This window comes from Palaemon carinicauda, chromosome 21, assembly GCF_036898095.1.
Source record: "Palaemon carinicauda isolate YSFRI2023 chromosome 21, ASM3689809v2, whole genome shotgun sequence".
Classification (NCBI taxonomy): domain Eukaryota; kingdom Metazoa; phylum Arthropoda; class Malacostraca; order Decapoda; family Palaemonidae; genus Palaemon; species Palaemon carinicauda.
Genome location: NC_090745.1, coordinates 57015322 through 57039321, shown reverse-complemented (window position 1 = coordinate 57039321; position 24000 = coordinate 57015322). Strand labels below are relative to the sequence as shown.

General features: G+C 35.5%; 1 protein-coding gene across 6 annotated transcripts in view; it reads right to left on the bottom strand.

Moving 5' to 3' along the window:
* Nucleotides 1-24000, bottom strand: part of LOC137615282 (rho guanine nucleotide exchange factor 10) — a 737263-nt gene that overhangs the window by 204038 nt on the left and 509225 nt on the right. Inside the window, exon 1 of one of the 6 annotated variants that reach the window (XM_068345013.1) lies at nt 20935-21007. The exons of 2 other annotated variants lie outside the window; for them this stretch is intronic. The gene's annotated coding sequence lies outside the window, so the exon portion shown is untranslated. Of the gene's footprint in view, nt 1-20857; nt 21008-24000 lie in introns of those variants that run through there. 3 more of the 6 variants (XM_068345012.1, XM_068345011.1, XM_068345014.1) reach the window with 3 other exon arrangements.

Here is a 24000-nt window from a genome sequence, read left to right as displayed (position 1 = left end):
TAAAAATATCAAAGTTTTGCTTCAGCACAATAAGTTCCTACCTTCCTATGAACTACCTTGTTTATATTTGTTGGGAGCATCAGACTCAAATTTGCGGTGCTTTTCAAAATTAATTCCTATAATCTAGGACCATAGATTTAACCCCGTCTCTCTCTCTCTCTCTCTCTCTCTCTCTCTCTCTCTCTCTCTCTCTCTCTCTCTCTCTCATGATCTGGCACCTTGTTATCAATGCGGAAGACAGATCTAACATTGCTTTCGATAACTGTAATAAATACAGTAATATATCAGTCCGCACAGGGGCGTACCTCCAAGAGGTGAACCCTATCCATCCTCGAAGGACTGGAACTGATCTTCAGAGATTTTTTTTTTCTCTCTCCCACAAGCCCTCCATCCTTTCCCTTTTTTTCGGCGTCGTCCTATTGAGTTGAAAGAGAGTCCCTCCTTACTCCTTTCAGGTGGTGCCACACCACCACTCAGGTCCTATCTTGGTGGCATTTCCATTAACTGACTCTTCTCTTTTAAATTCTTCCTTCCCTTGCTCATTTGAGAAAAGGTCTTTCATTGCTTGCAACAGTCATCGCCTTGAAACAGTAAAACTGTGTTACCATCTTCATTTAGCTCTACTTCTCATCCTTTGATTTTTTCATATTTAAAAATTTGCAATGAATTATTTCATAATTATGATAAACACATAAACAAACACATATACAGCATATACATATATATATATATATATATATATATATATAAACAAATATATAAACCGAAGCATTTCTTTTGTTTATATACATACATATTATATACATATATATACATATATATATATATATATATATATATATATATATATATATATATATATAAATATATGTGTGTGTATGTATGTATATATGTATATATATATATATTATATATATATATAAATATATACATATATATATATATATATATATATATATAAATATATGTGTGTGTATGTATGTATATTTGTATATATATATATTATATATATATATATACATATAAATATAATATATATATATATATATATATATATATAAATATATATATATATATATATATATATATATATATATATATATATATATATATATATATATCGAAGCATTTCCTTTGTTATGGGAAAATTACCTCTAATCTTAAGATATTCGAATTGTTATGAAGACATACTACTGATGTATTTTTTTTATTTGTATTCACACTAGAAATAGTTCAGTTTTACCTCTCGATGTTTTACTGTTTACTCTTTAATGTGAAATTGTCTTCAACATATGAGTAAAGAAGAATTTATTTATCTCGTCTGAATACTCATTGAATGATATGGCAAAATATCGGTCGATTTTGTTCGGCTTCTTTGGCAGTTCTATCCATATTGCTTCATTGGAGGCTGGGACGATGCAATTCTTTATTATGCACATCATTTTAGTATCCGATAGCAGGACGCTTGTCAAACAAAAAGAGGAGATTTGATATCTCGTTATCATCAACTCTATTGGCGTCTTCAAACACTCATTAGCTGTGTGCTGGTATTTGCAGGCAATCTGTGCTTTGACTTCGAGATGGAAGGGCTGACGAGGATTTACGGGCAAGCATAAGGAATCGGGTGACACTTGCTGACTGGGATTGTCTGTGTGTGAGGATTACCTTGCACAGCCCCTCTCCTTTTGATGATATACATTTTACAGTCTTGACTACGCCGGTAGCCAAGAATATCAGAAAAAAAAAATATTGTATTGTGCTAACTTTAAAACTATTAAAAGAAAGTATACTTCTGGATATAAATGGAATTGGGGTCAAACCCCACTTTACATTACTCTTACTAATAATTCACTTTCCAAACTATCCCCTACCAATGTTAGCTAGCTAACTGCTATCATTCTTCTTTCACCCACCTTTTCTATCACCTAAACTCTCTCTCTCTCTCTCTCTCTCTCTCTCTCTCTCTCTCCCCACCACTACTGCAGTCCACGATGGTCTACTAACAACTAGGTATTTAATAAAATATTAGGATCAACAGCAGCATATTGAATATAAGGGATTGCTCCCTATCATCCCTACTCGTTCCGAGCGAGTACATAATGCAGGCTCCGCAACTTGTAAGAGGAGAGCGCTACCATAGCACAACGAATCATTCACAATGGGGGAAAATACAAGAAAATGCTTCTTCCGAAATTATTTCTTTAACAATGAGAAAATAAAATAACAACAACATTCAAGCTAAGATGTATATATATACTGGGTGTAAAATCAGTTTACACACAAATTATTCAGACTAATGTAGCAGAGATCGCAAACTGAAATTGGAAACCACTCTATTTCAGGATTAAAGCCAATTTCAAAGATACCAGAGCCAAGGGTGAGAGAGAACCTTAAACCCAAGCCAATATTCTCAAGTAGTTACGTATAAGGCGGTAAGAGATAACAAGTACTACGAGTAAACAGCCAAAATCCCACATCCAACTAATTAATAATATGTATAGTTTGGGTTTCATTATCACTCAAGTATAATTATTCTGATTGGCATATCTGAAATTTAATATTCCACATAGTTCCAGCCATTACTATAACTTCAATAAAGCAATAGGATAGAATGGCACCTGTTAAAAGAAAATGAGATCAGGATAGCAAGAGGATCCTTAACTATCTCCACTTTAAACACATCCTGGGCACGCATATGCAGAGAGAGAGAGAGAGAGAGAGAGAGAGAGAGAGAGAGAGAGAGAGAGAGAGAGAGAGAGAGAGACCTTGGTAACACATTTCGCTCTAACGCGAGTACATTTGGGACCAGCAATCCCAATTAATCCAGACAATTGAATTGGCTGAATACTCACTCTAGCCAGTAACAACGAACATCAGACTACATGGCTCCCTCCACTTCCCATACGATACTGGATAAGAGTGGCAATATTCCCTGTTATGATCTATTTCTCTTTCATCCGTAACGAGATCGGAGAGAATTCTAGTCCGGGGGAAACACGAGATTATTTTTCAACGTTCTCTCTCTCTCTCTCTCTCTCTCTCTCTCTCTCTCTCTCTCATATATATATATATATATATATATACCGTATACATTATGAAAATTAACACACTGGGATTTCTTCACATATAATGTACCTCACTTTGTCAACATGGCCAAAAAGTTTCTTTCTCTAGTGAATGCAATGTAAGGCAAACCCAAACCTTTCAATGTAATTTATATTCATTAGAGTATTTTATAGAACTTTTGCGTTTAATCTATTTCATTATTATCTTATCTGCTGGACTATCAAGAGCAGGTGAACCACACATCCATGTTCTATGACTGATAATTAATAAGAGGACCTGATTGATATTAGTTCTAATATTCTATTTTCGGGGGACTATGTAATATCTTCTCTTTTACATTTTCCTTGACGCGCTGTCGTCCCCAATAAGGCAAGACAGCAGCATTGAATTGAAATTAACTTAGGAAAGCCAATATTCTTATTACTGTGGAAAACAGTCGTTACGATTAGGCTTTCCCTGTATATAACAAATAACCAAGTTTCTTTTATCCCCATTTATATCAGTTTATTCTTTTATGATCTTAGAAACTATTCGGATTTCATATATTTCTTGGTAAACATCTATGTGTTGGCTATGGGACGTAGGCAGTATCAGGGATCATGTCCATACATGTGCAACACACTGAATCTTTGAGTCAACAGTGCCTCGGGATGATATCCGGCAAGAGAAGGGAAGGGCGCAGTGGTGAACTTTCTCCTAAGTAGGACCCCTGAGGGACTAGGGCCCTAGGAGCAAAGAGGCTTGCCGGTCATCTCTCCTCCTGCGATCTGGCAATAACTGTAATAAGTGAACCTAGGGAATGATTTTGTCTAGCGTTTTTGTCCACATCATTGAAGGCTTCACTGAAATGCTCTAATAGATTAAATGTACTCTCAAAAGCTAATGAATTTTCCAAATACTTATTCTTTTCAATTATTAACATAACATCAATGAAGAGACTATAGGAACAGTGAAATATGCCAAAAATGATCCAGCATTGACATTTTTAACGCTTTGGTATTTGAGGTCAATATGCCATGGAAAAGCTAACTATTCCTCTTAATGCAGTACCATAACCAGCAGCAGTCACTACGATAAAATGCAAACCCAGGAATAAGGCCAAAAATATCATAAAATCTTTTTTACAAATAGTTTAAGGGCGTTGCCTAAACAATTCGACGCACAGATAAAGCAACACAGTCAAGGGAGAGAAGTATTCTTCCTTTGCCGTGAGAAGTCATTCAGCCCAACTACAGCAGCTATTCATTTGTCATGGAAATTTTGAGGAAGTCTAGAACTTTTATCAATTTTAAGACCTATGACAAACTTATGTTAAAGTTAACAGGTGTAAAACTTTATAGAATAAATCCAATTATGAAAACAAGGGTGCATGGGATAAATTTCTACTTGTGTGCTTAAACTAACAGATGCTGCTGTTATGATTAGTTACGATTAGCGACAAGGAAAATTAGTAACAAAAAGAGTTGAAAGGAGAATGCTACCAAAGGAATGGTTTGGCTAGAAGAGAGGTACTCGTAAGTGAGGCAGATAAGCAATGATCGTTTGAAAAGGTATTGGATGAGCTGAAGACCCATTTGTTTAGGTGGGTGAGAGTAAACGTCATGGATGGTGGCGGGAGGTGAGAAGATTTTAACCACATACTTGAAATCTAGTCACATATAGATGAAAAATAATATTGGAGAAGATCATTTTCATGGAAAGGAAACTAGTTCAATAACTATAAAAGAACTATCCTTCAGTATATGTAGGTATAATTACATTATGATATGACGATTGCAATCCTAAATGTTGGCACAATGACTACAAAAGCATAACCTAACAGGTTCTGTTCAATTTACAAGCATCAACATTCGCAGCACTGCCAAGAAATATTCCTCTTTTATACAGAGGAAGCAAAACCTGGTGGTGGGCAGAGTTTTATTGTGGCACTTCAAAAGAATGTAGATGAAAATGTTCGAATTAATATCGAAGTCGACTAAATGAAACTGAAGTAAACTATAATATATATATATATATATATATATATACATAACGAGAGAGAGAGAGAGAGAGAGAGAGAGAGAGAGACCTTGTGGCACTCCACTCTTATGAGATCGCACCCTCAATGAAATCGAAGATCTCCAATCACTATTCCTTTAACCTTTCGATTAAAGAAGGAGTCTCACGAACTCACTATATCAAGATACGTAAACAATACTATGGACGATACATAAGAAAAACAAATGCAAACCTCCTTTTCGCTCTATCTAGAAAGAAATATAGACATAAGCCTCAGCAACGAAGAAAACCTACGGTAGTATGTGCAACAACAAAACTCTTACACCCAAAATCGGCGAAGGATTTGTCCCCTACTGCCAAACATGTATTTTCCATGATATCTATCCTCAAGGAATTTTCCATCTAGTAACAAGAAAACTATTGAATAATGAATCACATATTCTATCTCAAATATGAGCAATAGTTATAGCTATATATATATATATATATATTGAATTACAAGTTCACTTAACAAATGATGTATAAAGAATTTGACGTCTTGTGTGTGTTGTGTATATATATATATATATATATGTCCAAATAAGCCATATATATTTTTGATACATTAATGTCTGGATTCTCTTAAAGACCTCGGGATCAGAGCCCCAGGCGAAATCACACAAAGACAAGAGCTTGGCTCCGGCCGGGAATCGAACCCTGGTCGGCAAGCTTGTATAGACAGTGGCCAAGTGGCTTAGTCACTGTCTATACAAGCTTGCCGACCAGGGTTCGATTCCCGGCCGAAGCCAAGCTCTTGTCTTTGTGTGATTTCGCCTGGGGCTCTGATCCCGAGGTCGTTAAGAGAATCCAGACATTAATGTATCAAAAATATATATGGCTTATTTGAATATGAAAAACTCGTAAAAATGTGCAAAATTTATCATATATATATGTATGTATATATATATATATACAGTAAATATATATACATATATATATATACATATATTTATATATATATATATATGTATATATATACAGTATATATATATATATATATGTGTGTGTGTGTGTGTGTGAGTGTGTGTGTGTGTGCATGTGTATTATTACTATTATTATTACTTGCTAAGCTAAAACCCTAGTTGGAAAAGCAGGATGCTATAAGACCGGGGGCTCCAACAGAGTAAATAACCCAGTGAGGAAAGGAAACAGAAAAAATTTATATTAAGAATAGTAACCTTCTTAAAATAAATATTTCCTATATAAACTAAAAAAAAAAAAACTTTTAACAAAGCAAGTGGAAGAGAAATAGGATAGAAAAGTGTGCCAGAGTGTATTCTCAAGCAAGAGAACTCTAACCAAAGACATTGGAAGACCATGGTACAGAGGCTATGGCACTACCCAAGACTAGAGAAGAATGGTTTGATTTTGGAGTGTCCTCTTAGAAGAGCTACTTACCATAGCTAAAGTATCTCTTCTACCCTTACCAAGAGGAAAGTGGCCATTGAACAATTGCAGTGCAGTAGTTAACCCCTAAAGAGAAGAATAATTGTTTGGTAATCTCGGTGTTGTCAGGAGTATGAGGACAGTGGAAAATATGTAAAGAATAGGCCAGACTATTCAGTGCATGTATAAGCAAAGGAAAAATTAACAGTAACCAGAGAGAATGATCCAATGTAGCACTGCCTGGCCAGTCAAAGGACCGCATGACTCTCTAGCAGTAGTATCTAAACAGGTGGTTAGTGCCTAGGACAACCTACTCATATATATATACATATATATATATATATATATATATATTATATATATATTATATATATATTATATATATACATATATATATATACACACACACACATATATATATATATATATATCATACTCATCATCTCCTCCTACGCCTATTGACGCAAAAGGCCTCGGTTAAATTTCGCAAATTGTCTCCATCTTGTGCTTTTAACTCATTACTTCTCCATTCATCATATCCTACTTCGTACTTCATAATCCTCAGTCATGTAACCCTGGGTCTTCCAACTATTCTAGTGCATTGTGTTGATCAGCTGAATGTTAGGTGACCTAATCTCAATTGGGGAGTACAAAGAGCATGCCCAAACCATCTCCATCTACCACTCATCATGATCTCATCAACATATGGCACTCGAGTAATCTCTCATATAGTTTCATTCCTAATCCTGTCCTGCCATTTAACTTCCAATATCCTTATGAGGGCTTTGTTCTCAAAGATACTATATCTCTTAGAGATTGCTTCATTGTCATACCATGACTCATGTCCATACAGTAACACTGATCTAACCAAACTGATATAAAGTCTGATTTTTATATGTAATTTCTGGCAATTTTATCTTCAAATTTCATTTAATCTAGCCATTGTCTGATTTGTTTTTTCAATCTTTCACTAAACTCTAATTCTAAATATCCTGTATCGGAGATCATAGTTCCTAAATACTTAAATTATTCTACCCTTTCTCCTTCCAATGATATTTCATCTTCCATTGCATACTCTGTTCTCATCATCTCTGTCTTTCTTCTATTTATCTTGAGCCAAACCTCGTGTGATATTTCATGCATTCTGATAAGCAAGCATTGCAAATCCTGTGGTGATCTTCTAACAAGGACAGCATCATCAGCATACTATAGGTCTACTAAATTCCTATCACCAATCCAGTTCAATCCATCTCTGACTGTTCTATGCATTACAAAATGCATGGAGGAGGATAAACAACATAGGTGACAACACATTCTCTTGGAGTACTCCGCTGTTCACTGAAAATTCATTTGATAAGATGCAATTAACATTAACTTTGCATTTGCTATGCTCATGAACAGACTTAATCAAATTTACATAAGTGTTATGCCTCTGTAATTATTGCATTGCAATCAGTCAAGTACCCTTTCTATGCTATTTTCACCGACATTCCTAGCTCCCATTCATCAGGTTTTGCTTCTGCATGTCACATTCTACAAAATAATCTTGTAAATAGTGTGGGAGTCACTTCATTTTCGGCCAGTATCATCTCGGCAGTTATTCATCATATCCAGGAGTTTTTTTTTTTTTAGGATAGCTTTGACTTCAAACACAATGAATTCATTAATGAGCACATCAAGGTCTTCATCAGCTTCAGGTATATCAATCAAATTATTCCCTTCATATCTCCTCTTCATAGCCTCACTAAAGTGTTCCCTCTAACGTTGTCTTTCTTCATCTTTTGTTGCTATAAGAGAGCCATCTATTTTTTTGATGGGTATATGTTTCTTCTTTGCCCCAGTCAAGATTCCATCAATAATTCTACTAGCAATTCTTACGCCATAGCCACTTCCTGAATTCATAGCTTTGTCAGCCTTATCTTCAATACTGTCTAAATATTCTCTCCAGTCATTAATGGCTTTTCTTTTGACCTCACTGTCAATACTGGAATACTTAACATGCTCTACCTTTTATTTTTCATTACTTCCTTGAAAACTTTCAACAATCAATTTCTGTCTTTGTCTCCTTTTTATAGTGTCGCAAGTATCACTTGATATCCATGGCTTTCTCCTTGTAACTGTGTGTCCCAAGACTTCACTACCAACTAACTGATATATGTTCTTAATATCACATCATTCTTCATTAATTGTCTGTTTTTCGTCTCTTAAAGTCTCTGAGACTGCAAATCGATTCCTACATTCAATAGCAAATGTTTCTCTGTGCTCTTGTTCTAAAAGCTTAATTGTTTGCAACCTAGGTATTCGATCCATCTTTCTGTTGGGTGCTTTCATTTTTAATTTCAGTGTGGCAATGAAGATCTGGTTATCACTACCAATATCTGCACCCCTATAGCTTCTTACATTTCTAAGAGTCCTCCTTCTCTATTTATTAATGGCAATATGATCTATCAGATGTTTGTAATTGCCACATTGTGAAGTCCATGTATACTCGTGGATGTTCGTGTTGAAAGAGAGTACCTCCAATGACAAGATTGTATGCTGAACAGAAACTTATGAAATACGCTCCATTTTCATTTGCAACTTCGCCAAGACCCTCAACACCCATCACATTCTCTATCCCTTGATTATTTCTTCCAACTTCAGTATTGAAGTTGCCAATCACAATTTTCATCTCTCTCTCTCATTGATCTGATCTATTACCTCAGCAGTTCATAGTATTCGTCTTTCCATAGCAAATTATAATACTCATATTGTACTGCTTTGATTTGAACTTTGCTAGTAACAATCTACTATTTACAGCACTCCATTCAGTTAATGCCTTTTCAGCTCTTGGTGTCATCATCATTCCTACCCCTTCTCTTCCAACTCCATCTGATCTTCCCGAGTAGATATATATATATATATATTGCCTTGGTCTAAAGTATCCTTACTAATCCCTTTATATATATATATAGGATAGATATATATATATATATATATATATATATACAGTATATATAAATGACCTACAGAAAAAAAATCCTTACCACTTCTTTCCAATATATGAGAATGAATATCTTCCTTCCATGTGTTCCCAACAGCCCTTTACAGTGAAGATTACTGCCTGACGTTCCTTTCTCATTTACTTCTGACACCACAAACCAATCAAATGTAGCTAAAGTTCCAATACTCCAAAGATATAAAACATTCCGCTATAACTTTAATTTCGCAGCCTCCTCGCAAAATTAAAGAGCATCAACGCAAAACCAACAGAAGCGAACGATTCCATAATTAGTACAGGAGTTTTGTAACTATTATTCGAACAACTCTGTATATTCCATGGTTCACGCTATTATTATTATTATTACTTGCTAAGCTACAACCCTAGTTGGAAAAGCAGAATGCTATAAGCCCGAAGGCTCCAACAGGGAAAACAGCCCAGTGAGGAATGGAAATAAGAAAACTACAAGGAAAGTAATTAACAATTAAACCATTTTAACAACAGTAACAACATTAAAACAAATATTTCATATATAAACTATAAAAACTTTACAAAAACAAGAGGAAGAGAAATTAGATGGAATATTGTGTGCGAGTGTACCCTACCCCAAGACAGTGAAAAACCATGGTACAGAGGCTGTGGCACTATCCAAGACCAGAGAACAATGGTTTGATTTTGGAGTGTCTACGCCTAGAAGAACTGCTTACCATAGAAAAATGTCTCTTCTGCCCTTACCAAGAGGAAAGTAGCCACTGAACAATTACATTGTAGTAGTTAAATCCTTGAGCGAAGAAGAATTGCTCGGTAATCTCAGTGTTGTCAGGTGCATGAGGAGAGAAGAGAATATGTAAAGAATAGGCTGGACTATTCGGTGTACATGTAGGCAAATGGAAAATGAGCCGTAACCAGCGAGAAAGATCCAATGTAGTACTGTCTGGCCAGTCAAAGGACCCAATAACACTCTAGCGGTAGTATCTCAACGGGTGGCTGGTGCCAACAGAGAGAGAGAGAGAGAGAGAGAGAGAGAGAGAGAGAGAGAGAGAGAGAGAGAGAGAGAGAGAGAAATCGCCATATAAACGCAAGTAAACATCAACGGATGAACGAAATGTGTTATTTTGCAAAATTCGTCATACTTGTAATGGAATCAAGTACGGCAATGAAAGAACATACGATTATTGATGCAGTAGGCGGCGATTCATGCAAGTTGAATCACATATAAAAAGCAGGCGACAAATAATTCGCAGCACACAGGGTCGCTATTGCAAACATTATAAAAATGCGAGGCGGGGGAGTTGTTTATAAGGTAGCTGGTGTGCATGAAATATTTTTGGTAGGGAAATAAGATATGAATTAGCACAATCGCGATTATAAATATCTACACGTAGGAAGAGGAAGAATTACATTCGAAACTTGTGATTTCTTTATCATTCAAGTGTTATCTTCAGCAGAGTCAATATCAACATCTACATTGACCCTATTCCGTGCTAAGCGGTATATCTTAGCAATCCATGTTTGCCAATGGTTATACTCGTATAAAACGATGAGCAGCTTGGTGTAGTAATGGGAGCTTTGGGTGTGGAGGAAAGGCCCCTTTAAATCTCGATCAAGTCACTAGCAGCAGGGTGACGGATGGGGTTTAAGGCGATGGACAAACTGTCTCTTCGGCTTTTACTCCTGGTGCCTGGTGTTTGATCTTACTAGAATTGGTATAGATCGGCAGGGGTTCTTTGCCTTAGTTAGATAGGTACTGCTCATCACAAGGAACTGGCTATCCTTTGATGTTTAAAGCCAATGAATCCTCTATGGATTTAGTCAGTCATGGAAAAAGAAGATGAAAGAATGGCCCCCAGTCCCGGTCGTAACTGGGTGCTAAGAATCTCTCGGTTTATAAATAATAAAGAAAAATTGAATATATGTAATTGGAATGATAGAAACATGAATCAGATTGGGAAGATACAGCAAGTGGAGAGTTAACTTATGAAATATAGTTTGAATATCTTGGCCCTAAGTGAAACACGTTGTAAGGGGATTCGTGAGGAAATTTAGACCAAGGTATATATATATATATATAATATATATATATATATATATATATATATATATATATATATATATATATATATCTACTCGGGAAGATCAGATGGAGTTGGAAGAGGAGTACGAATGAAGATGACACCAAGAGTGGAAAAGGCATTAACCGAGTGGAGAGTTGTAAATAGTAGATTGTTACTAGCAAAGTTCAAATCAAAACAGTGCAACATGAGTATTATAGTTTGCTAAGTATTTGAGGCCCTCTGCGTCAATAGGCGTAGGAGGATATAATAATGATGATATTGACACTGATCCTCAGTAGTTATCAGCAGACGATTAACCACGACTTCATTCAAATCAATTACAATGAAACAAGGAAATAAGAACAATATGCGTCTAATAAAATTGGCAGAGAGAGGAATCCGGATTCTGGTAAGGTATCTATTGAAAACATTTCAAGGTTTTAAACCCTAACAATGTTATCGATTCTAAAAATCATAACAAGAGGGTGGAACGCAAGAACACGTCCAATCCATGGAGAGTGAGAGTCGCACAATATCACAAAAGTGACAAAAGTACTACGAGGTTTGCTCTACGCCAAACCAGACGAAAGGAGCATGAAGATTGCTGTGGCCATGATGGAATTTTAGTGGTAGGGTGGGCCTTGCATACACCTATTCTACAGTATTAAGGTGGGTGGACGGACTCAAGGTCAAGCTCTCTCTCTCTCTCTCTCTCTCTCTCTCTCTCTCTCTCTCTCAAACACGAGACCATTCCATGGCCATGATCCATCCAACCATCAACTAACAACTGTTACGTCACCCACCATCCGAGCACCTACATAACCAACGTACAAACCCACACACCCTCCTCCCAGAAAAAGAAAACAAAGCGTAAGGGAATCTATGGTTAACCAAGCATCTCGACTTGCCTCGGGATAATATGCAACAATAACTAATGAAAATCGAAGGTGAAAATACCTGCAGCAAAGGCAGGCCATGAAAGAAAACGAAGTGCGTATGCGGCAGATAGCCCGAGGCAGTTTTATTCCAGCACAGAGAGAGAGAGAGAGAGAGAGAGAGAGAGAGAGAGAGAGAGAGAGAGAGAGAGAGAGAGAGAGAGATGTGTGAATCATGTTTTGAGAACGCTCTGCTGGTTTTGGTAGCCAATACTCTCAACCCTCATACACCTGCGGCCACCCTGTCTCTATCTCCAGGTGGGCAGGGTCTTCCATTGCGATCGTTGGAAAACTCGTTACAAACCCAAAAGGAATAAGGCAATTTTCGTAATATCCAAAAACGCAATTCATAAGCATTATTTCTAAACAATACAGCCATAAAACCCTTGTAAATATGATTTTGCAATGCTCTGCAAAAGAACCAAAATCCGTGGTAGCATGAGGAGGAAATCCCCTGGTCCTTGAAGTATTGCGTACATAGCCTAATATCCCATAAAATGAGAGAGAGAGAGAGAGAGAGAGAGAGAGAGAGAGAGAGAGAGAGAGAGAGAGAGAGAGAGATTCGTATACTTCATGGTAACGGCATTTAAATTTCTCCAATACCTAGTAGAAGATTTGGAAATGATTTCATCTGATTTTTCTATACGAAGCTCCTCTATATAAAGTTATAGTGCGATAATTAAATTTACGTCTGTGACAAGACATATGACCGCATAAACTAACACTTTCTTTGTACGGAATTCAAAATCAGCAAAGTTTAAGACAAAAAAAAATGTTGGGCATATACTTGAATAATAATAATAATAATAATAATAATAATAATCATTATTATTTCAACATTAGGAGTACAAGTTCAAGGAATTATTACTGCTAACAGAAAAAAAAATCGAAAATGCCCCCCCCCCAAAAAAAAAACATCACAAAATTTACAGTATGTCTTTCAAAAACAGAACAATCTTCCAAATCGTCGACTAAATAAAGAAAGCAGAAACAACCATAGGAAATAATGTGGTTTCATCTTTCGACAATCAAGATTTCATCTCATCATTCATGTAAACTTGATGAAACAACTCCACCAATCTAACGGTTGGTCGTACGCATCTTAGCAAAGAAAAGATGAGGCAAGAGAAATGTCATCTTAATATAACAGACGCCGAAAACATGACCAAAGAAAAAAAAATCAGACAAGAACAACCGGTTTTTATGACTCGCAAGAAGTATAAGTTAGCATCTGCCAGCAACGAGTGTGTAGTTAAAAAAAAAAGAAAAAAAAATACATACATACATATATATATATATATATATATATAATAATAATAAATATAAATCATAAGTATCTAATTTTCATCCCTGAAAACTTTATCAAGAAATAAATCAGTAAATTTGAACTCAAATGTTTCGAAAACATCAATATCTAATGTACCGTAAACAATGAAATGCCCTAAAACAGTACATAAACTGAGCTGTTAAAAGAATTCCAGAACATTGACCGTACTCTGTTTATAAGCAAACCAAGGCACATTAAACTTGAGATAGTATACACACAAAAAATCACTTTCTCTCAAGTTCAATTGGAATCACAAAACTTGCGTATCTGATGTTCTATCATAAAACCAAAATAAACATCATCAGCCTTCGCCAGGGTCGTCAGGACGAAAAACAATGTACAGTACAAATAATGAGTCAATTAGGACCTTGATTATAAGATTTAATGACAATACAACGTCTTTCCATATACTACTTACGCATAAATTTAAATTCATTTCACCGTATAATTCTATGAAAAGTTCAGCATTTCATATGCGTATAAGATGGGAGATAGAAAGAATAGAATTATTGGGCTGAGTATTAACTATTGGATAGGGTACATTGTGGATGAGGGTGAGGACCAAAAGGGCCGAATTTTGAGGTCGCAAAAACCCCTTCACCATAAATTACCTCAGTCACAACTACTCCAATCAGGCTCTGACTCCAATCATTCCTCTCTGACACATAGCGTCCGAAAGTACCCTTAATAACTACACAATACAACAAACTGATGTTTTTAATGTATATTTAATCTAATAAAGGTTTAAAAGGTTACACAAGAGCAGAAGTCAGGATATTAGTCTTTACACTCTCGCACAGAATTAACTTATGCATCAGAAACTTTGAGCATTACTAAAGCATTAGATCATAAGCTAGTTACAACACAGAAAAAAAGCAACATGGATACGAGAGCAAACTAAAGTAGAGGATATTCTAACATGGAAGAAAAATGAAATGAACATGGGCAGGACATGTCATGAGACTGATAAATAATAGATGAAGAAAAAGAATTACAGAATGAGTCCCTAGAGATTGTATACGAAACTGAGGAAGGAAGAGAAGAGGAAAGATTGATGAGCGAAGAATATTTGTGAGAATAGACTGACATAGAAAGACCATAAACAGACGCAAGTGGAAGGACATGTCTGAGGCCTTTGTTCTGCAGTGGATTAGCAACGGCTCCTTTCACACAAGCTAGGACTAGGAAGGCCAAGTGATAACGGCTGATGACTCAGTTGATAAACCTATGGTTCCTCAGAACCTACCATACATAACAAACAGGAACAGTAACGTCACTATTTTTCAGTGAAATCTATTGTGCCATGAGCGCAAATTTAGTCTAGGGACCTACAACTTATTGGTCACAAACAAATCCATGAAGCTATACAAAACTCCATTACTGATATTTAAATATCTCTCTCATGAAAAAGCTTTGTAAAATCACTTGATTTCGATGAGACAGCAACATCAAGTATTACTTATGGCCATCCATCTTTAGAATTTTGGTCAAATCACCGACTGTTTGAAACTGATACAAGGATGTCACGCAATCTTCTAATAGAATACTGAAATTCCTTCTAATAGAGGTATTAGTAATAGCTACCCGAGAAGACTGACACGATGGCCATCTCAGTACTACCGCTAAAACAAATTATTATTATTATTATTGTTAAAAACCAAGCTACAACCATAGTTGGGAAAGAAAGATGTCATAAGACCAAGGGCTCCAACAGGGAAAAATAGCCCAATGAGGAAAGGAAATAAGGAAATAGATAAGCTACAAGATAAGTAATAAATAATCAAAATAAAATATCTTAAGAACAGTAACAATATTAAATTAGATCTTTTATATATAAGCTAATGTATAAGAACTTCAAAACAGACAGAAGGAAGAGAAATAAGATAGAATAGTGTGCCCGAATGTACCCTCAAGCAAGAGAGCTCTAATTCAAGACAGTGAAAGACTATGATACAGAGGCTATGGCACTACCCAAGACTAGAGTCTCTTCTACCCTTACCAAGAGGAAAGTAGCCATTGAACAATGACATTGCAGTAGTTAACCCCTTGTGCAAAGAAAAATGTTTGGTATTCCCAGTGTTGTCAGGTGTGGAAAGAATAGGCCAGACTATTCGTTGTATGTATAGGCAAAGACAATATGAACCGTAACCAGATAGAGGGATCCAATGTAGTACTGTCTGGCCAATAACTCTCAAGCGGTAGAATCTCAAATACCGGTAACTGACTGCAGCCTCTTTCCAACATGAAAATATAAATGTGACCCTACAACGATATAAAAAAAAAAAAAATCCTGAAAGTAAGGCTAATTCTTATCCTATGAAAAAAATATAGCATAGCAAGACAACCAGAAATCCCATCACAATCTTAAGCAAAGAGAAACTGCCAATAAGCTCATTCACGATCACCCTTGGATTCCTGATTCCAGCAGATGAGCAGATCATGATTACCAGATACAGAGCTACTTGTGGAGAGAAACTCGTACCAAGCTGAACTACTGGAACTTTACAGACAGTTGTTGTTGGTAAGCCAAAAATGGATATATTTGCCAGCAGAATTATTAATATAAAAAATTAGAGAAATGATTAAATCTCAACTTAGATAAACCACGTTAAACTCCTGAATCTTCGAAGCTAAGGCGAATGAAAGCACATGCTGATGATGTTCAGGGAAATGTTGCTAAATGGATGTGAACGTATAATCAAATGGCTAACCAGGGTGTCTCAGAATATGTTTGGAAGAGAGAAAAGATCCAATGTAATGGGTGAGAGGAATAAAGATTCAGGGGGAAAAGAACAAGTTTTAATTGCCTCAATGTAAAGACTGTCCAGAATACATGACTTGTCAAGTATTTTCCTTTTAATAATTTGAAGACGAAATGATGCAGATAAAGTTTGCATTAGGATAAAAAGACGCGAGTGCGACTGGTTGTGGTGTGAAGAGTAACCCCCCAAAAATGGTGTTTTATTCATGCGGTTACAACATTTGTAGAATAAAAGTGATAAAAGTTTTCAAAGGACAACAGATGCAAGTGCAAAATTTAAGGATAAAAAGGGGATTGTGACTAGAGTATGATCTGTTAATGTTTCCTGATGAAGCTCTTTAAGAGACTGGTAAAAATCGGAAAGTGTTTGCAAGAGAAAAATGAGGCAAAGAAGATTGTGGAAGATGGAAAAATCATGGGTAAATATGTATCAATTTAGGATGATGGAACACAAACAGAAAAGTAAGAGTCCCACAACAAGTGAAAAGACGAGAAGTATTCCGGGACACAAGTTTGGAATGTATGTGATGATTAAGCCGAATATCCTTTATAAGAGGAAAGTAATGATACAGAATGCAAATGAAGAAAAGTATCATGTGAAATGATGGATCAGATTACTTTGAGATGGTTTGCTCCCAAGGAGAGAAAGGGGTACCATATACTGGTGGGAAATGTGTACACATCAGAAGTTTGGAAGGAAGAAATACATCAGAAGTTTGGAAGGAAGAAATACAGACTGAAAATGTATGATAGGCTGGAGGGCGAGGTGTGGAAAAGATGATGAACGGAAATACATTGGTATCTAGCAAGAGCCAGTCTGCTCGCAAGTGAAGTATACACTTTTTCTGGTAAATAAGGTGACTGATGTGGAAGTTTTCTTTATTGGGATAATATTTTACATGTCCCATTGGTGATTATATATATATATATATATATATATATATATATATATCAGCCACAAATATATAAGCGTACATAAACTGAGTATCTACACCAACACTTTCACAATCGCTTACTGTAACTGCAAGTAATACTAAACTTCCATGACCTAAACTATATACAAAACTATATACCGTTTACATAAAATGGGTAATATAGTGATGCATCAACAGATACATATAATACCACTACTTAGAAAAATTCTGAATGTTGTCATCATGTATTTAGTGACATTACCCGATAATCAGTTCAGTGAATGATTAGATTACCCCAGTAATCAACCTCCCTAATTCTCGCAATTCCAACCATGAGAAACCTTCACTCTATAATCAATATGGTTTGCAATGGTAAACACGATTACATAAAATCTCCCGTTTGCTTATGAACAAGAATGTACTGCATTCTTTAATTCATAAAGGTTAAATCGCCTACTGTATACAAGACTACAAATGTTACAAACCTATAATATACGTCAGATTATTTTATTAAAGGTAATATTATAAAACTAATACTTCCTTCTTTCAACGTTTTACCAAGACATTCCTTATTTGGATTACTTCCTTACACTTTATACGTAATATTTGAACATGAAATGCATATCGATGAATGGTAATACTCCCAGAAAAATGAAAAATCTATCAACTTATTTCAAAATACAATATTTAGTATTATATTTAACTGTAGGTTCTATAACTTTAAAATATGCTGCCCCAAGACCATACAACAAGCCACCAAAGACATCTGAAAGACTGAAGATATTAGAGCTTTCAATAAGAAGCAGAAGACTCTTGTTTTCTAAGTGGTTCGATAATGTGTGATACTCTCAATACCTAAGAATGTAAACGACAAACAGATCTTGTTGGCAGTATATGTTAACACTAATAAATGCTTGGTGCTCCTTTTAAGCTGTGCTGGCTTTGCTCATTCATATTTTTATACCGTTTGTGTTCACGGTTGACTGCTTCAGAGAGAGAGAGAGAGAGAGAGAGAGAGAGAGAGAGAGAGTCGCATTTCAAATGTACCTAACTTACCCTAAGTAAAGTATATACAACTGGAATACGAGTCTCTCTCTCTCTCTCTCTCTCTCTCTCTCTCTCTCTCTCTCTGAAAGTCAATCGTGAACATAAACGGTATAAAAAATATGAATGAGCAAAGCCAGCACAGCACAAAAGGAGTACCAAGCATTTATTAGTGTTGGCATAGCCTATACTGCGAAAAAAAGCTACTCAAGAAAAAAGTAGGTTACTTGCTTGACTGACGTCATTAAACCGTGCTACGCAGAAACGCATAGACAACACATACATACGCACATAAGGACCAGGAGAGAGAAATATCAGTAAGAGTTGAATAAATCCCAAGGTTATAAGAGTTTATCAATTTCTTGACTGTTCCAGTCAGTTGACGTTCCCATCTTTATAGAGTAACACGAGAAACCAATTATTCAAAAAATTTCTATGCCTATATACCGATAGAGGCAAGGAACGAAAAAGTTCATATTAGTTAACACTATTATTAATTCGGAAATGGTCAAACGGAACATACATTGAAGAGTCAAATACAGTACACTAAGATTGAATGAAGGACGCAAAATTTGTATATATTCAACTTTGCAAGCCCATATATTCTTTATATAATCTTAAAATTGATAAATGTGAGGTGCCACTGTGAATATTATGTTCACGTATCCCTTACTGTGACCCAGTACAGTCAATTGCTAGCAACCATGCTGCTTAGAAGTCCGCTGGGTTTTAATATAACCTGCCTGTGTCACTAAATCCTGTCAGGTTAATAATTGAATCAAACATGATATAAACACAATGTTAAACAAAACTAGGGACTTCTTGCTAGTGAAGACAACTTGCTATCGCTCAACCCTAGTCACCCACAATAAATATATATATATATATATATATATATATATATATATATATATGTATATATATATATATATATATGTATATATATATATATATATATAGCAACTGGAGTTTCAGATTGCTAATGGATGCAAATGTCCATTGCCTTTACGAATCACTTCCACATGGAAAATATACGTGACTAGTACTTTGGCGTGACAGCTGTCATTTTCCACAGTCCATGCGTCACTCAGTACCAAGAAGCAATAATCACTAAAACCACCACAGGTAACAAAGCTTGCTTCAAGAAAACAAAACAAATATTTTGCTGTGAGATGGAGTTCCGTGGGAATATCACGTTGTTAAAAGGGAACACTAAGTCCTTAACAACAGACATGCACAATTTATCAAGCCTCCAAGAATAGGACAATGCACACGAAGAGCTGATATTTGAAAGCATTCGTTACACGAGTCAAAACGGAAGAGAAGTTTCTAGCCAAAACTCCAAATGTTCGAACATATATATCTCGAATAGCAGATGAACACAAACTACTGTACATTGGAGAAGGAAAAGACGCAGGACTGCCGGTACACTAAAAACAGGAAGGTCAACTTTCACAGACTTGACCTCTCTCTCTCTCTCTCTCTCTCTCTCTCTCTCTCTCTCTCTCTACTCAGACTGAATTAAAAATCGCTTATTCACCAATGTACTTCATATTTCATCATCCTTATATAGTATTCAAAAAATATTCATCACTCATACAGACGAGTGTAACATTTGAAGCAAATAAAGGAATAATTTGAATATTCTTGAACATATGAAAGAACGACAATAAACGTTTATTTCCGATGGCATCTTGATTACAGAGTAATAAACATAATAAATCATACTTGATCTATTAAAAAAAATCCAAGGTTTAAAATATACGTATTGTAAACCTGATAATGTAATAAAAAGATAAGAGAGAGAGAGAGAGAGAGAGAGAGAGAGAGAGAGAGAGAGAGAGAGTCTCGCAGGGAGCCCATAACATGTCAGTTAGGTTCACAGGACTCCGATAATTTCGGTTCCTCATTTGGGTGTGCCAATGAGATGTCTGGTTGTACAAACAAAGAATATATCTTAATATATTTCAACAGATAAACACCCAAGTTTCTACACGCTAAATTTCACAATAACAATAATAGTCCTTTAAGGTCACTTTCCCTGATCAATCTTCATTAAATTTTCACTAAATAATTTAACTGGTTAAACTTCCAGTGGTTGGGAAACACGCGTTGAAGAAGCCTACACTGAACTGTCCAAATGCATTTGATTTGTTGCGATTGTAAAAACTATTACAAATACCTATAAAGGCTATAATTTTCTATTTCATAAAAAACTAATAACAATAGAAGGATCTGGACAACGTAAAGGTGCATGTTTCTTATATGAATTTCAAAAGTTCGTCGAATACCACAATGGACACACTTTGGTCACTAATTTCCAATTAACAAATAATTTCACTATTCACACTACCATACAGCTACCACCATTCACGATGTATCACCAGTGACGTAGATTACACAAAACACACATGAGAAGTTGAGTAGTACACGAAAATGCTAGTGTTTAAAAACTGAAATGCGCTTAAGCCAGCGGCCGAAGTCCTCACTCACTGCCGGACACTTCTTTACTGAATGAGTCGGGGAGTCTTGGGACTCGGGAGGGAGCGCAGCATAGCAGACAGGGGAGTCGGAGACAGCGAGTTGGAATTCAGTCTCCCGCGCGGTGCCGCCCTACCACTCGAAACAAGATGGGAGATGTGGGCGCCGCTAAAAGGCAGATGGAGGGATAACGCAGATCTAACTAAACTCACTCTCATTTCCATATATACACACCCACCCACACATACAAACATACACACACACACACACACACATATATATATATATATATATATGTATTTCTTCGTGGCTAAATGCTACGGTCACTGTCATACAAGTATCCTGGACCAGGGTTCGATTCCCGGCCGGTCTGATGCTATTGTCTTTGAGTAGTTTCGCCTTGAGACTGATCCCGAGGTCGGTAAGAGAATCCAGACATTAATGTATTAAAATATATGGCTTATTTGAAATATGAAAAATCACGTCAAAATGTGCAAAATATTATATATATATATATATATATATATATGTATATATATATATGTGTATATATATATATACACAGTATATATATGTATATATAAATACACACATATATATATGTACATATACATATACATATACAGTATATATATATATATATATATATGTGTGTGTGTGTGTGTGTGTGTATAAATCAGCCATAACTAATCCACTGAAGGACAAAGGCCTCAAACATATTCTTCCACTCATGTCCGTTTATGATCTTTCTATACCAGTCTATACCCGCATATTTTCTTAGCCCGTCAATATATAGTTTTCTCTTCCATCTCCTGCTTCTTTTGCAATATCTAAGTATAACTCCATTATTCTTAATGTCCATCTATTATCTGTCGTTCTCATTAAATGTCCTGCCCATGGCCATTTCTTTTTCTTACTTGGGCTTACAGCATCCTGCTTTTCCAACAAGGGTTGTAGCTTAGCAAGTAATAATAATAAAAGAATATCCTCAAAATGGAAATATCATCTATAACAGAGATGGAGTGATAAAAATTGTAGAGGATTTCTATACACTGCTATAAAATAATGATATAAGACATAACTTTGCCGATAGAAATAATGAAACACCTGAGCTGATACCAAAAGTAACAGTAGAAGTAGTAAGGAAAGCAATAAGGACTGAAAATCAGCAAAGCAGCAGGAGAAATATGCCTAACAATAAATTTAATAAGAGATGGAGGAGGTTTCATCTCAGTAAAACTCACAGAACTCTACACCAAATGTCTGCAAGAATGCTCTATGCCTACAGCTTGGAAAAAACTTTATCATTATACTAATTCAGAAAAAGGGACACATTAAACACCTAAAAATTACCATCCAATCAGTTTAATCTCAATAATATACAAATTATTTACAAATATCATATTAGGCAGAATAGAAAGATATATAGACTTTAATCAACCAAGAGAGCAGTTGGGCTTTAGAAGTTGGTATTCCACAACTGACCATATACATGTAATCAACCAGCTAGTGGAAAATCAACGAAGTATGGCAAACCACAATATATGGCATTCATGACTACGAGATAGGTCTTCATTCTGTCAAAACTTCAGCAGAAATGAAAGCACTTCATAGACAAGAAATACCTGAATCTGTTGTTAGAACACTGATGTTATCGGTAATTCTTATTCAATTGAACAAAAATATGGCTTGTTTCGAGTATTATTCTCCTGTCTGGACTTCAGTTGCCGAATCTCATCTTAATTTGTTGGACAGGAACTTGAGGTTTATTAAATTTTTCATTATTGATCTAGATATTAATCTCTGGCACCTTGGTTCACGGTCTATTAAATTTCATCGTTCAGTTAGTTTGTTATGCAGGTAGCCTAAGATTTTTCATAATTCTGACAATCCTTTGCATTCAGATCTTCCCAGGCAGTACCATCCTGTTCATAATACTGGATATTCAGTTAACTCTAACAGTCAGGCCTTCTCCATCATAAGGCTCAATACTACACAATGTTCTAGAAGTTTTATTCCAGCTGTGACCAAGTTGTTGAGTCGGTGAAACTTCCAAAAAGTTCAAACTTTCAGTGAATTCTTTCAAGTTGAACAGGATGACATAAGTCTCTTTCTATAGTTTATATATGAAAGATCTATTTTAATGTAGTTACTGTTCTTAAGATGTTTTATTTTAATTGTTCATTTGTTTATTTATTTCCTTATTTATTTTTTCTCATTGGGCTATTTTTCCTTGTTGAAGCCCTTGGGCTTACAGCTTCCTGCTTTTCCAACTAGGGTTGAAACTTAGCTAGCACTGTAATAATAATAACAATACGAGAAGATACAGCAATCCTAAAAATACATAAAGATACTAAGTAGATTCCTATTGAATAAGGAGTTAGACAGGGAGACTCCATCCTAAATTATTCACAGCGTGGCTGGAAGTTTTCAAGAATTTAGAATGGAAAAAGTAAGAATTAACATTAATGGGAATATCTTAACAACTTAAGATTTGCAGATGACAAAGTTCTATTTAGTGAATCATGGGAGGAATTGCTAAAGATGATAAAATATTTGAATAGAGAAAGCCGAAATATAAGACTAAAAATTAATATAAGTCTAAGATTACGTTCAATGAAAATGCATAAACAACAAATAAGAGTTAGGGGTGAACCTCTAGAGATTGTTAATGAATATACGTACTTAAGACAGACAGTAAGTGTTTCCCCAGGACATGAGACAGAAATTAAAAGAAGGATAAGCATAGGGCGGAAACATTTTGGTAAACAAAATGAGGTTATGAGAAGTAAAATGCCACTTTCTCTAAAAAGACAAGCATTTAATCAGATGGTTCTACCGGTATTAACTTATAATGAGAAACTTGGATCCTAACTAAAGCCATAGATATAAGCTAGTTATAATTCATTGAGCAAAGGAAAGAATAATAATGGAAATAACACTAAGATACAGAAAAAGAGCAACATGGATTCGAGACCAAACTAAAGTAGAGGATATCCTAGCATGCAAGAAAAA